The 7,823-nt window shown below is 46.3% G+C and overlaps 1 protein-coding gene across 1 annotated transcript in view; it reads right to left on the reverse strand.

Moving 5' to 3' along the window:
- The window catches only part of frmd4ba (FERM domain containing 4Ba), a 39,882-nt gene extending 32,544 nt beyond the window's left edge, over nt 1-7,338 (reverse strand). The window contains 1 exon segment of the mRNA XM_030373690.1: nt 7,061-7,338. The gene's annotated coding sequence lies outside the window, so the exon portion shown is untranslated.
- Between the last annotated feature and the right edge of the window lie 485 nt (nt 7,339-7,823).

Raw genomic sequence — 7,823 nt, forward strand, 5'->3', positions numbered from 1 at the left:
GGTAATCGGTCGTAACGTTTCCTTTTTTTGGTTGGCACTATGTTCAACCCCCCCATGCTGATTCCATTGTTTGTTTCAGGACCGGCCAATGTAGCTGACATGACATTGGCCATATGTCTATAAATATGGAGAAATTACAAGCCGGTAGCACAGACGACATAAACGCATTACGTCCAATTCCCGTGTTGAATGTGTGCCAAGCAACCCTCTGAGGCTGGGATAAGGGTCAGCGTCTGTATGACAACACCGCCGAGCACAGCGGCGGCAGCACAAAGCCCCCTCAAATATCACTATGCGTTACCATATTTATGTGGTAACGCATAGTGTGATAGTCATCAGTCAAAATAACAATAACCAATTTCTGGAACCATGAACCGAAACATTGTGTTTAGTGCTGCGGCCATTGTTAAATATTTATTAACCCATGGCAAGGCAAGGGTCTAGAGTCGCAGCCCTGCTGAACCCCATGGGGAGATACAGGGAAGCAGGCCCACAGCACAGGGCATGGGACAAACCTACCCTTTGAAAAACACTGATTTGAACATTTGTTCTTATTCACACAGATATATTGGCCACTGATGTGCTGATATTCACCGGTTTACAATAACTGTGCCACTCAAGCACTTTCTATTAGTCCTGCTAACTTTGTCTGTTTGGCGAATTCCGAGCCCTTTGTTATGGGTTCATTAAAGCTATTTAACTTTATAATGAAATAAATGATAAAATCTATACTGCCATGTACACCTGGGAACCAGATGAATCTGCACACTCACGTTTCATTTGCTCTGGCAGATGCGTCTGGCCCCCTTCCTGTTCAGACAAATTTCCAGAAGAACTGGCCCGGGTCTCGCCAATCACAACCGTTGGTCAAATATGTGGCGGGTTTGATACAATGATTTTGTTGCAGGTCTATCAAATGGCTTTTTGGTCTGTGCCCATTAATAACGCTCTTCGGAAATCAAAGGATCCAGACTAATACCCATTTGCGAATGCGTGTGGTATTCAAAGGTTGATAGCTTGGTGTGTCCTCTATAAATAAATAGTCAGAACTACTAAGCATGTACTTTATCACTGCAGCAACAGCGGAAGCCATTATGAGGATATAATGACTAATTAGCGGGTTTGGGGGGTTGTGATTAGTGATGATGACATCATGAGACCCTCTGGCTTATCGCAGCGAATCTAATTGACTAACTACCTAATAGGATCCCTGCTACGGCTCTCACTGGCCAATGAAAACATACATGCCCAATCACAACACTAATTTAGGACTGTTGTTCCTTACAGACCCTTGTTCTATGAAATGTTGTTGTTTAGATTATTGTTGCACAGAGACATATGTGAATCCACCTGACAAATGTGTGTCCCTCCATGGTGGTCTGAAACCCCACTCCGTTTCTCACAATTTGTTTCTGAAAGCGGAAATTAAGCTTGAATTGGAATTTAAACGTTTGGCCCGAAAGAGCCAGTGCTTTACCACTGCTGCAGTGATAACTGTAATAAAGCTCAGTTTAAGTCCCCCGTAACATTAACAATGCTATCTCTTTTTAGCAAGAGGTAACGGCTTTACTACACCTCGGCGCTTAAATTCACACCTCAGAGTACAAAGTCTAAAACCAAGCCCTTCCATTTAATAATCTTTCTCTAGAAGACGACGCAGCCCTGGCCTGTGCCCTTAGCTTGCCATATTACCTTACCGGTATTCCCTTACAACCAAGGGTGGTCTGCACCTGTCACAACCTGGAAGGGTGCCTACTTAGGGAGTGCACGGCGCATGTTGCCACTGTATCCCCTTTCTCTCAGTATCCAGGTCATGTTAACACCGGCCCGCAATCATCGGTTTATCATCCACTAGCGCGATACGACGGCCCCCAGGGCATGGGAAGCATGCGAGAGGCTGCGAATGTTGCTGATGGCTATCTTTAGTTGTTGTCTTTATAAAGGCCCACCAGGGGCCCAGCCTCTGTGAACGTGGCAGCGGCTACTCTGCACGCCTTGTGTATGGGGTTGTACTCACAACAATGGACTGTACTGGGTGAAAGGCTACGGCAAACACTCCTGCTCATAGGATATCCCCTGTGCTCAGCCCATACAGGAAGCAGCCTATGAACAGTGTGTAATTAAAAATAACAATCGCTCTTATGACGAATATCCCCATTGACTTTAAGGCCGTTTAGCCCTTGACAGACTCCCTGCTTCCTACTGTATCATCAAAGGACCAGACCACCCCGCCTGTCCCCTCCCTGTCACTCTCCTCCCACTGGGAGACCGCCAGGCTCTGTGCCCCCCCCCCCCCCCCCCCCCCTCCCACAGCAAGGCCCTGTCTCCATCTCCCAGCTCTGGGAGGCAGGAGGGCTCCTCTCTGTTCAGGGTCACCGGCCAGGTGATGAAGACCACCCCTCCCAGCACACACGCTCACCACCCGGGGGGCTGCAGGGTGACTCCTCACTGCAGCGAAGCTGAGGAGTTTATAGGCCGACCGCCCAGTGGTGGTCAGGTGAAGGAGCCCTTGTGAGTGCGAGCAAGGGGGGGGGGAGGGTTATGTATTATCTCGGTAGTGGTGGGGTAGGTTTGAGTGAAGGGTGGAAGGGGGAGGTCGGATTAACCCGGTTAAAGAAGAGGCTCATGTGACACTATTAACACTAAATCCTAAGCTTCTCAGAGAGAGAGAGAGAGAGCGAGAGAGAGATACTACAGATCCCCCAACATAGTATCAGCACGGCAAGAAAACCAACTCTTATTCTGGCTTGAGAAGAAAGGAGGTGTATACATGGACAGGAGCTCTTCTCTCCATACCACTCTCCCTCTCCCTCTCCCTCTCCCTCGTCCTCCTCCCCCCCCCCCCCCCCTGCGGGGAGCTTCCGTGTGAGTCGCGGTGATCTTTAGTGGTGAGCGTTTATTGACCCGGGTCGGGGTGCCGCCTTGGGGTACGTGTGTTCAGGGAGCACGTATTTTGTGTACGTCTTCATTGGCCCCTGACAGGGGTGATAATGACAGGGCCAGGCCCTCCACTCCCGCTCCATCCGTCGATGAGCACTTCCCACCCCCGTTCGGAGTCTCTTATTGGCCATTACCATTTAGTATCTCCAACACCCCCTCCCTCTCAATAATAATTACCCTGAGTACTGACTCTGTGTGTGTGTGTGTGTGTGTGTGTGTGTGTGTGTGTGTGTGTGTGTGTGTGTGTGTGTGTGTGTGTGTGTGTGTGTGTGTGTGTGTGTGTGTGTGTGTGTGTGTAATGGCGTGAAAGTCAGAGAGCGGTGAATGGGTTGAGAGAAGCAGCATGATTACAGGAAGAATCACTCTCTACCCACCCCCCCCCCCCCCCCCCCCCCCCCCCCACCCCCCCGATTCTACAAACCCCAAAGCAAAGACCCCACTTATAACAAAAAACACTATACACACCCACACACAAAACCCACAGCTGAGAGAATGAGAGCGATAGACAGAGGGCTAGGGAGACAGGGAGAGAGAGAGAGAGAGAGAGAGAGAGAGACATAGATGTCAGAGGGCTTGCTATTGTTGCTATTTCCATTTTCCCTGCCTCAGAGCTATACTATGCTTGTCTGAGAACAAGACAAGAGAGATCAGTGCCCTCCTATGAGATGTGCCTATGGCTATGGTGTTGTTCATCTACAGGGAACCACAGCAGGCCTGCACAGGTTCATGTCTCTCCCTCCACACCAACAACAAAAGCCTGGAGCAATGGGAACCACTAAGGGAGCAATGGGTCCACTCGGAACCAGACTGGGATTAATATAGCAGATAGAGATGTATGGAAACAACACAGTACAGAGTACAGCACAGACAGCTGTTTTGCTTTGGGAGACAGCACAGCTCCTGGCTCACGGAGCAACAGACATCGGAACCTACTGCCAAGGACCATTTCACCTGTACGAGATAACACACAGGGCCTGAGACCAATGCTGGGCTGGATTGCTAGGTTTTTGAACGACAAACTAAACAAAGTCTACTCTCTAAAGAATAATGAGGAGCTTTCCGATTTCCAAGTTGCCGTTCTAAACAAATACATCCCGGCTGTATTTTACACAATCCCCCTGAGGGCACTACTTCTACTACTACTACTACTACTACAACTACACCATTATGAAGTGGCCCCAATCGATGACAGCTAGGAACTGTACAGCTAGGAAATCCATAAATCCATGATTGTGTATGTTCCCTCCATAAATCCAGTGTGTGTGTGTGTGTGAGTTACGAACTGCCTGGGATTGCCTCTCTGTCTATTAAAAGACTGAAGTATATTGCAGTGGCTTAATGCAGTCTCTTTGGTCTTAAATGAAATGGAAACGGCGTCCCAAAGGAATTGCTTGGAGAGCCTCCTCAGACTGAATGAGAGTGCGCATCCCAGGGAATTTGTTACTCAAATGCGCTGGTCAGCGTTGAATATAAATGCTGCCATGGGCAACCAGAGAACCAAAATAGGTATTTGAATATTGAAATCCGTCACACAAATAACAGGGTCAATGCAACCTTGCAATCCGACCCAAAACTGAATTGAATTAGTCATAAAATACAGAGAAATGTTCAGAACCATGCCTTAATTATATAGTATGATAACTCTGAACTTGTTAAACCAGCATGTTTTTTGTATTGTATAACGGACCTCCACTACAAAACATGTATTCATGGAAGTTGCAATTTCTGGGGCTTTCCAAATCCAAATCCAGAGTAAATCCTCCAAAGGGCACACCGTGGCCGTGGGATATCGCAGGATATGTCTGCAACACTGTAAAATACGCTGTGAAAAATGTAAGGTACCGACTGTTTTCATGCAGGACATCCTGTCTGAGAGAACAAAGACGGTCGTGAGAGAAGGAACAGGCTGGGAGATGGACGGCCTGGGCTCCACAGCCAACGAGGAGCAGATTCCTGTTGACATGACTTGCGTCGTTATGAACCTTGCTTTCACCACACGCCTATCCCTAATGGATCGAACAAGGCCGAATTAGAGCTATCCGATGAACCGGCAGTCCAGTTGATGGTCATAACATTGACCCCCTTTCCCCCCCATCATCCCCCTCAACAACAAATACTGATTACTCATTACTGTGCACCGTCCTACTCTATTGCTTAATATCTGACGGACCCGGTTGTCATCTTTGGAAAACCTTATTGCGCTGTGATACTTCGATGGCGGATACTGCAATATGTCTGGGCTGTTTTATTCTTTATCTTTAACACCCTTTACCTCAGATGCCCCGCTTCAGAATGAGGAACTGCATTGATTGATGCAGCTGCTAAGCCCATCAACTACAGTTGACCCACAAACAACTATTGAACGACAATGTGCCATTGCTCACGTCAAACGGTCTAACCAGAAAACAACCAAGTAGCTCTCAGAGCAAACGCTTTATCAGAAAACAGCAAAATGCTTTTGTGGCTCTATTTTTAACTCACGTGTAGACTACATGAAAACCGATGGGTGAACAAAGAGAATAATCGTAGTCAGATCTTTGTATGTGCTCTCTTTGTACTTGATAAAGAGTTTCACCTGTAGTCTGTGCAGAGGTACATCCTGCTGTCCAAACCTGCCTAGCAGGTACACTAGTTTCTGGCCAAGTATCATATGACTGCTGTTCCTCTTTTGCATTGAGGGCACTTAAACCAATACATGTGGGAAGAAATTAGTAAAACACACACACGAAAAATGCTTATTTGACTTTTTGTTTAAGGACAAAGCGTGGGACGACATGGGAGTGGGAACATATGAGGATGGCCATTCAAAGGTTGTCAGGAGGCCTCGTAACCGCTCTGCTGGTACCACAGATTGAAAACGGAAGCATGTTGGAGAAATTTTCTAAATTAATGGTATGTGTATAGAGTGAATGAATTCACACCGATTGATAGCGAGCATCTGCCTCTACCGGCTACCCAAACAGCGTCGGAATGTTCTCTAACAATTGATAGTTTGATTGAATTGAAAGCGCTGACCCCATTAAAGCGAATGAATGTCCCAGACTAAGTACAGGACAATGTCCCGCTGCCTTTGCAATTTTATACATGCATCACTTTGGGTTTCTAAGTGAGAGGGTGAGTGAGTCAGTGAGTCAGTGACTGAGTGAGTCAGTGATTACACCACATGCCAAATACTTTTCTTATTGTTCTATGACAAATTCATTGGCAAAGATTGTTTATAATCCAGCTTTGCTTTGCCATCCCAATTTACAAGGAAAAAAATGACACCTGACAAGGGATTTACTCCAGCCACAAGTTGTTTATACATACTTTATATATACTGGGGAAACCCCTTTTGTTTGTTTTCTGGTCTGGTGTGAACGAGATCGAGTCTGGCCTAGTTCTTCAACCCCTATGTTTATGGTCAAGAGTGACACAAGACCCATGCAGGATGTCACATGCCTGCCCTCTCTCCTATTGTTTCTTGAGGACAGGAAACAGGATATTCACACAGGCTGTGGAGCAGAAACCAAGAGCACCTTTAAAAAAGAAAAGGGAAAAAAAAGCGGTCTGCATTTCTGTCAACCTACTAGAGGGCGTCTGACTGTATCTCCACATGAAAAGCATTCAGCTCTCCACGCTGTTTCACGCTCCACAATTTAATTCAAACATCACATGAAATCGCAATCATGGGAAATTACTTGACTATCCAACACGAAAAAAACATTGTCATATCACGTAGTGCACTCCTCAAAAAAATCCATTTAACTTTTTTAGCCAATCAAAAGATTATTTGAATGACAAGCGGAGCCTTGTCATTTAAAAATGAACAATATGCATGAAACCTAGCATATTTGGACAATTTGCGTTCAACTTGTGGACTACACGTCTAGCCTACCGATCACCCAAAACACAACAATATATACTGTAGCCGGCTACACTAACAGAAGGCACAACGCAACTATTATTGTCCAATGCCGATCACAAAGTACAGCCGGGCGACCCACTAACGCCGCTCCAGATAGTTACAAATGGTGCACCCTGGAGCAGGTGAGCCAAAGCCGCTCGACACACAATTCCGATCAGGACTACATCAATGTTGTTCTATTCAAAAAAGCAAACAGGTTGAAACATCTCTCACCTTATTTCCTTTGTTGGCAGCCAGCCGCTGTGTGCGGACACAGGGACAGTCAACTCCACTTATTGTAAGAAGCGGGTGCTTCCTCGTCACCGGCGAGTAGAAAAATACATCCAATAACTCTCTTTCAATGTCACAAGTCTTCCGAAAAAAAGAACTAAAGCTGTACGCTTAATGGTCGGTTGATTTCGGGTAAAGAACGATGCCTTGTCGACATAACCTTGCCGTACACAGTCCCATCTGTACACACATACACAAACACACACCCCGCCTCCTATCCTCCTGCCACCCTCAGCCAATTCATCCACCAGACGAATCTCCCTCCGTCCCTCGCTGAGCAAATATCCGCCGTCCAATGGAAGAGTGCTCTCTGGCGACCTCTGGCGCTCCACCACGCCTGTCCAGAGTGACCGTTAACGCGGTTCAAATCTCTCCAGGAATAAAGAGAACCTTGTTAGTTTGAACTTGTGTGTGTAGGCTACTGAGCAGGCGTGAATAGGCAAAAGCTAAGCCACTATGCCTACAGAATATAGTAATATGTTGTGGTGACTAATAAACGATAAAATGTAAGATTCAGTACTGCAATTTGATTACACACATGTATTGTTTTTTTATTCATGACACAACCGACATGAGTTTGTGGTTTCGGAACATAATTGCACAGTGTACATATTTAATATTAAATTGCCGGATAGCATCTTTACACATTTATATATTTTTCTGAGTAATCAAATTATGCCACCCCCTTATCTGTCTCTCTCGAGAC

The sequence above is a fragment of the Gadus morhua genome, chromosome 13, assembly GCF_902167405.1.
Source record: "Gadus morhua chromosome 13, gadMor3.0, whole genome shotgun sequence".
Lineage (NCBI taxonomy): Eukaryota > Metazoa > Chordata > Actinopteri > Gadiformes > Gadidae > Gadus > Gadus morhua.